The 8262-nt window shown below is 40.7% G+C and overlaps 1 pseudogene; it reads left to right on the top strand.

Annotated features, from left to right (window-relative positions):
• Positions 1-273: 273 nt before the first annotated feature.
• Positions 274-4381, top strand: LOC102247811 (annotated as a pseudogene).
• The last annotated feature ends 3881 nt before the right edge of the window (positions 4382-8262 follow it).

Raw genomic sequence — 8262 nt, 5'->3', positions numbered from 1 at the left:
CAAAGTACGAGCATCTGGCATGGAAGGACAGGTCCCAGTTGAGCTCTGGGCCCTGGGAAGCACCTGGGCCGTTGGGCCCCACACGTTCCCCTCCACCAGAGTCACAGCGCCCCAATCCCCACACAGAGATGCAATGAGCACGGCTGGATGTCATGGGCCGGGGTGCTATGTGGGCCTCTGGCCCCCCCAGTAGTGCCATGCAGAAGCCATCTGGGCAGCGCGCTCTCTCCTGACTGGCCTCGCAGACCGGCTCTTGTGTGGCAGGTGGCAGCGATGTCCCTGCATCCTGGGCCCATGCCCACCACCCTCCATGGCATTTATCCAGAAGAAGCAGCAGGAAAAGCAGCTGCAGTTCTACTCCAAGGAGCGATGAGCACAGGGATGGGTTGCTGGAGAGGGGCTGTGGGTAGAGAGCAAGGGACCCATCATGGCACCCGGTCTGAGGCCATGGCCATGAGCACATTCAGTGCCCGGGCAGGGCCCTCAGCTGGAGCCCAGGATCAGGGCAGAGGCCAAGCCTGATTGGGACCAAGACCACCAGGGCAGGAGCCGGGCTGGACTGGAACCCACGGGGAGCCCAACTGGCCCCTGCGGTCCCAGCGGTTGCAGTCTGGCTCACCTGGAAGAGGCCACACAGGTACAGGGCAAGCTCCTCATGGGCTCCTGGCACCTGAGCACAGGGCATGAACCCTGGAATCCAGAGAGAGGTTAGCATGGGGAGTCAGAGCAAGCTCAGCAGATACCCCGCATTCTCACCACACCTCTGTCCCCGTCACTCTCACCCTCAGGTAGCCAGCGAGAGGTCACAGCTCCCTGCCTAGGCGCAGCAGGAGGTTGGTCACAGTCACCCACCCCCAGTTCCCCATCCCAGATGGGGCCCAGCCCTGATTGGGTGATCAGGAGCTTCCAGGTAATCAGGGTCTGCTGGCCAGCGGGAGGGCCAACCGCCATCACAGCAGGTGGGCGATGGGCCAATTAGGGCCTGCCAGCTGTGGGGAGGGACCCAGGAGGTTGGCTGTGAGCCCCGTAGAGGGAGCAGGCACTCAGCCCCCCTGGGAAAGGGGCCACGTCCACCACCACCCACCCCCAGTTCCCTATCCCAGTTGGGGGCCTGTCCTCGAACAGGTGATGGGGGCCTGCCGGCCAGGGAGAGGGACTAGGAGGTTGGCCGGCAGGCCACATCCGGCAATTAGGGCCTGCAGGCCAGGGGCAGCTCATGAGTTGACTGTCTGCCCCCTGGTGGTCAGTGCGCATCATAGCAACCAGTCATTCTGGTCATTCTATCTTAACAGTTGCTTAAGCTTTTATATATATAGACTTGAGGCCTGGTGCATGAAATTTGTACACTGGGGGTGGGGGTCCCTCAGCCCAGCCTGCCCCTCTCACGGTCTTGGAGTCTCAGGGGATGTTCTACTGACAGCTTAGGCCTGCTCCCCTTGTGTGTGCCCCATGTGTGTGTCTGCTGGGGGTCTGCCCCCAGCCGCGCTGTCGAGGCTCAGAGCAGGTGCCCTGTGTGTGTGTGTGTGTGTGTGTGTGTGTGTGTCCGCTGGGGGCCTGCCCCCAGCTGTGCCTTGGAGGCTCGGAGCAGGCGCCCCATGTGTGTGTGTGTCTACTGGGGGCCTGCCCCCAGCCGCGCCGCAGAGGTTCAGAACAGGTGCCCCTCTGTGTTGATCTCTCAGGCTCAGGCCCTGCCTGCGTGTTGTTCTCTCAGGCTCGGAGCCAAGCCCAGCCTCTTCTCCTGAGCCGGTCATGACCGTGATGGAGTCTCAACCTCCATATATATATATGGATTCTGAATGATGTACACTATTTGACTTATCATTTTTTTTCTCGTATAACTAATTTCTGGGAAGAGTACTAGAAACTTCAACTACTACATAACTAATTAGAAAGTTCATCTTCAAAATGACTTATTTTGCCATTGACAATATTTAAAGTATACTTTCATGAACTTCAGTATCATTCAGAATAAGTATTTGAACATTTATAATAATAAATACAGTGTTTCTTAAAAGCATATATTATACAGTGATCATTTTAAAATGCTTATGACATCAATTATGTTTATCACAATGAAATATAAATACATCAGGCTTTGTTATAACAGTGCAGAGAGATAGCTCAGAATCAAGAAGGTGGAAGTGAAGATAATTTCCTTTTGCCTTAATAGCTTTAATTGCAGAATACAGTAGAATACAGCTGCTCCTTTCTTCAAAGTTCCCTTTCATAGTCTGTCTATAAGCTGTCATATCATGCCTGCTGCCTGACTGTCATGTCATCCTATCCTGTTCCACCTGAACAGATTTGTGGTGATATAGGCTGAGTGCTCTTTTCTTTGCTTTAAAATAGAAATTCCCCGTGCACTGCTGAATTAGAAATAGTTTAGCCTTATGTGTGAAAACTTATTTACTCTGATAAAGATAATAGGTGCTCTACCTGTATAAATGAAATAAAATCTAATGTTTCGAATTGACATTTTACTTAGGAAAAAATGAGGATATGCTTTATATATTTCAAAAATAGAAGTATTATGATTTGAATAAGATAACAGATTTCAGGTACAGATAACTACAAAGAAAAGCAAAACCTTTATTTGAAAGGTATATGATACTTCTATACAATGACAACAAACTCAATAAAACCAACCACTGGAAAAAAATTTCATCAATATAGATGCTTAATTGCAATATATTCTCTAACAGTCTCCTTAAAAAATTAGTTTTTAAATAATTCACTTAACACATCTAGTTTTTGTCTCACCTTTTTAATCCAAATGCATCACACAATTATTAATATCAATAAATGAAACTCAAATTTACTATTTCTTGTATAAAATGAGTGATTATTATTTGCCATAATGTGTAAATAGAACAGTGCTATGTTTTCATATTGTTCTCTCTCTTCGTCTGCTCATCTGGCAAAGGACAATGGTTCAAATTACTATTAGAATAGTAACTAATGAAAATATACATAGCATATTTACTTTGCTTTACAATGGTTCATCACTAAGAACACTTAAAAATGTATAAGACAATATTTGAGAGTGTTTCCAGTGTTCACTATACAGTTGTAAGAGTGCACTACTTTCATCGCAGAAAAGTAAACTTTGACTTGATAAGAGACATAAATAAGAATTTGTTAGGAATCTGAGAGACAGACAGTGATACAGAAAGTAATAGCTGGCACCTAATGACTGTGAAGAACTATGAGACCCATCAGATCAATCCATTATCAGTTGAAAGTGACAGTTATGGAACACTGTAATTAGGTAGGCATAACTTATCATCACTTCTAATTATTTCCTTCACTAAATGTCCATCAGTAAATTTAGAATATACATTTTACATTATAAAACAGTTTATTTAGTGCAAGCTAGCTTCTAATATGACTATTGATGGTAGCCTTTATTTTAGGCTGCCAGGTGCAATATTGTTTTATCTTTCATCATTAACTGGGAAGATGTAAAACCACACATATTTATTATATTTGCAGGTGATACTGAGCTTAACTTTGTGTATGGTAAATGAGAAGGAATGGGGAAACAGGATAAATAATGATTCAGAAGTAGGAAAAGAGGAAATTGGAAATAAGAATCATATTTTAAAAAATAGTATGATGATGTGCATTAGAAGGATGGCTGAGGATCAGCAAAAAAAAAAAGTTCCCTTTGGTTCCAGAAAATCTCCAAAAAAAGAGGAAGGCTTATCATGCCCTCAAAGCCACCCAGGCTAAGCGGGCACTTTTGGAAAAGAAGGAGCAGAGGAAAGAAAAAGATATCAGATTTAAGCGACTGGAATGGTTCCTACATGATGCCCGGCGGCAACAACATGACAAAGTGCACCTCAGACAACTAGAAGTGAAACCTTATGGTTTCCAAAGGATCAATGGAGTGAGCTTAATGGTACAAAGGACCATTGATTGCAAGGCTTCACCTGAAGAAGATTTTCAGTGGTGTTTTTGTCAAAGTGACCCCCCAGACCATAAAAACAATGTGTACAATGGAACCTTATGTGACCTCCAATGGACTTCTAAATCTGAAGTCTGTCCGGGAGCTCATCTTCAAATGTGGGCAAGCCAAGGTCAAGATCATCCCTTTGACAGACAACACAGTGATTGAGGAGCATCTGGGGAAGTTTGGTGTCATTTGCTTGGAAGACCTCATTCATGAAATTGCCTTCCCAAGGAAGAATTTCCAGGTGATCTCAGGATTCTTGTGCCCTTTCCATCTCTCAGTGGCCTGTCATGCTCCCAAGAATAGAGTGGGCTTCCTCAAGGAGGTGGGCTTCCTGGTTATCGAGGTGAACGCATCAATCAGCTCATCCAGCAGCTGAATTAAACCCAGAATATCTGAACACACACTGCTTTGGAAGCATGTGTTTATGTTTTTTGGAATTATCCAGTTTCTTCAAAGTAGGTTACTTTCTTCTATATGTTAAGAAACTGGAGGGAAAAAGTCATGGAAAAGATGGTGATGTCCCACTTCCAAAGGAAAAGTCCAGTGTGTTTTCCATGTTGGCCACTGCTGCCACCTCTGGAATCAACCAAGGACAGATGCCCTGGAGGAGGGGGTCCTGCATCACAGATAGGAGATGTCCTTCTTCATATCTTCTATACCGAGGCATGAATGCAATTGGACCCAGCCCAGAGGCATACCTGAACTTTGGGGTTTCTAACGCCTTGTTTTGGAAAGAACTTGAAATATATTTAGAAGAGCACACACATACACACAACAAAATAGTATGATGAAATAATTGAGAATTATTTTTTTATAAATGAAACCAGTGATCCTTTTCTTATCAATGACTGCCACAAGCAATCTTATATCTATATCAATCCTATATAATAAAAAGCTAATATACAAATATACCAAACAGCGGAACAGCCAATAGCTATGACATGCACTGACCACCAGGGGGCAAATGCTCAATGCAGGAGCTGCCTCCTGGCTGTCAGTGTGTTCCCACAGGGGGAGCGCTGCTCAGCCAGAAGCCAGTCTCACAGCTGGTGGTGGGATCCTCTCCCACCTCCATGGCAGCACTAAGGATATCTGACTGACAGCTTAGGCCTACTCGTGGGGGAGTGGGCCTAAGCCATCAGTTGGACATCCCCCGAGGGCTCCTGGACTGCAAGAGGGCACAGGCCAGGCTGAGGGACCCCCCTGGCCTCCACCCCAGTGCACGGATTTTGTGCACCAGGCCTCTTAGTTAATAAATAAGAGAACAAGTGGTGATTTAATATTTGGGCCAAATGCAGAATGCAGCACATGAGTTTGATTTTCTGAAAGAACCAAAAAAAATAAATAAATAATTTGCTCTTTGCTGGAGGTAGAGCTCCAGGTTCCATGGCCACACTAACCACCAACTTTGTGAAGAAAGGAGCTCTTAATTGTTCCAAGGGAGATGATGGCATGCTCACATTAACACCAGAGGGAAAATTAAGGGCAATGGGTGGAAAGTAGAACAAGAAACATTCAGCCTAATACAAAAGGAAGTACTTTCTAACAATTGCTATTCTTCATGAAGTTGTGAGAGCCCCAACACAAAATTATTCTAGCAAAGCCCAGGTAGCTATCTATTATGAATACTTGTGTTTGGATCTCATAACTCATTTTCAGCATATTTTTAATCAATGTCTAGTATTGCCTATCTTTGTTCTAAGAGCTCAGGTTACATACAAAAACAAAGTGAAATAATGTTACCATAAATACACAGCCTATATGAAGAATAATAAAACCAATAAATACAGAAATACACAATTTAATATAGGGATAATGCCACAAAGAAAAATAAAGCCTGACAAAGTTGTTGAGTGTAATGGAAAGGATGCTTAAGGAAAGCCTCTGACAATTTGAGCAGTAACCAGGGGTAGATTGTGAGTCCTTGTAAGCCATCATAACCATGAATTATTTTTTAAAATTTTTATTGAATTTATTGGGGTAACATTGGTTAAAAAACTTATATCAGTTTGAGGTGTACAATTCTATAATACATCATCTGTATATTGTATTGTGTGTTCACAACCCCAAGTCAAATCTCCTTCCATCACCTAAAGTACACAGTTACATTTTCACAGTGGAATACTACTTGGCCAAAAAAAAGAAGGAAATCTTACTTTTTGTGACAACATGGATGGACCTGAAGAACAATGAATTTTATACTAAGTAGAACTGGAACCATATAGACAGGGAGAGGTAGATTCCATGGTTTTAACTTCTCTGTGAACTCTGACTGCACAACTTTCCTGTTTCCCTCCTCAAGCAGTGTCCTCCTCAAAATTTTATAAATAATTAAAAATGGTGAAACTAAAAAAATTAAACATCAAATATCTAAATATAATTTTACATTTCATGGAGTGAATTGCTTCATTATTTAATTTTATCTTTAGAGCTCTCACTGACTTTCCAATTTTTTTTAACTTGAAAATTTTGAATTGTAAAATAAAGTAGGGAGATTAATGTAATGAACTCCATATACACATTACTCAGCTTGAACAACTATCAAACTGTGAAAATCTTATTTTATCTGCAAACCTACCCACTTTACCGTCAATTTCATAGAATGCTAAAATAATTCCCAGATATCATACTATTCTAAGCTTAAATATTTGAGAATGTAAGAACTTTTTAAACATAACCATTAATATTATTAACACTCCCGCAATTATTAAGAAATATTTCTTAATGTCACGAAGTACTTAGTGTTTAAATTTATTTAAGTGTCTTACAAATAATTTATCATAATTGATTTATTTGAATTAATATCTAAGATTTACTCATTATATATTCTTGATAAATCCCTATGGCTCTTTTTAAATTTCTTTTTTAATTTCAATTTATTTGTTGATAAAATTGTGTCATTTGTCTTGTTATTCCCCATATGCAAAATTTTGATTATTTCATCCCCATGGTATCATTTAACATGCTCCTGTGTCCTATATTTTTTATAACCTGGGTTTACATGTAAAAGTTTGGTCAGGTGTGATTCAAGATTCTCTTCCAGTTTATCAGGCATTCAGGCAAAGTTAAGACACTCCCTTGTGTAGAATAGAGAGCCCAGAAATAAAACTAGGCCTATATGGTCAGATAATATTTGACAAAGGAGCCAAAAACATACAATGGGGTAAAGACAGTCTGTTTAATAAATGGTGTTTGGAAAATTGGATACATACATTAAAAAATTAAACTACATCATCTTCTTTCACCATATACAAGAAAAAACTCAAAAGGGATTAAAGACTTAAGACCATGGATTAAGACTCAAAACTATAAAATTCATAGAAGAAAATGGCCATAAAATCTCTGATACTTCTCTTAGCAATATTTTCTCTGATATATCTCCTTGGGCAAGGAAAACAAAAGAAAGAATCAAGAAATGGATCTACATCAAACTAAAATGTTTTTGTACAGCAAAGGAAACCATCAAAAAATGGAAAAAACAATTTACTGAATATGGGAAGTTATTTGTCAATGATACATGTGAAAAGTAGTTAATATCCAAAAATTATAAATAACTCAGACAACTCAACAGTAGAAAAAAAAAACCACAAATAAAAATGGAAAGAAGACTACACACTTCAAAGAAGACATACAGGTGGTCAATACACATATGAAATGATGCTCAACATTATTAATCATAAGAGAAATTAAAATAAAAACCATAATGAGATATCACCTCATACCTGTCAGAATGGCTATTATTAATAAATTCACAAACAACAAGTGTTGATGAGGATGTGGAGAAAAGGGAACCTTAATGCACTGTGGATGGGAATGCAGACTGGAGTAGCTGCTATGGAAGACAGTATGGAGGGTCCTCAAAAAATTAAGAATAGAGTTACCATATGACCCAGCAACTCCTCTTTGATATATTTACCCCCAAAATTTGAAACATTTATTAGCAAGGATATATGCACCATATGTTCATTGCAGCATTATGCATGGTGGCCAAGACATGGAACAACAGAAGTGGATAATGATAGATGATTGGATAAAGAAGATTCAGTACATAAATAAAATGGAATACTACTCAGCCATAAGAAAAAATGAAATACTGCCATTTGCAAAACAGGGATGACTCGTGAGAATATCGTGCTAAGCAAAATAAGCCAGACAGAAAAAGTCAGGAATTATATGATTTCACTCATATGCGGGATATCAAATCAAAAGCAACAAAGGAACAAGTAAGAAAAACTAACAAACAAAAACTCATACACACAGACAACAGTATGGTGGTTAAAAGAGAGAATGGGAGGTAGTAAAGAGTA

The sequence above is a fragment of the Myotis brandtii genome, unplaced genomic scaffold (genome assembly GCF_000412655.1).
Source record: "Myotis brandtii unplaced genomic scaffold, ASM41265v1 scaffold179, whole genome shotgun sequence".
In the NCBI taxonomy this organism is placed as follows: domain Eukaryota; kingdom Metazoa; phylum Chordata; class Mammalia; order Chiroptera; family Vespertilionidae; genus Myotis; species Myotis brandtii.
Note: the sequence above shows the minus strand (reverse complement) of the source record. Positions and strands in the feature narration are given on the sequence as shown.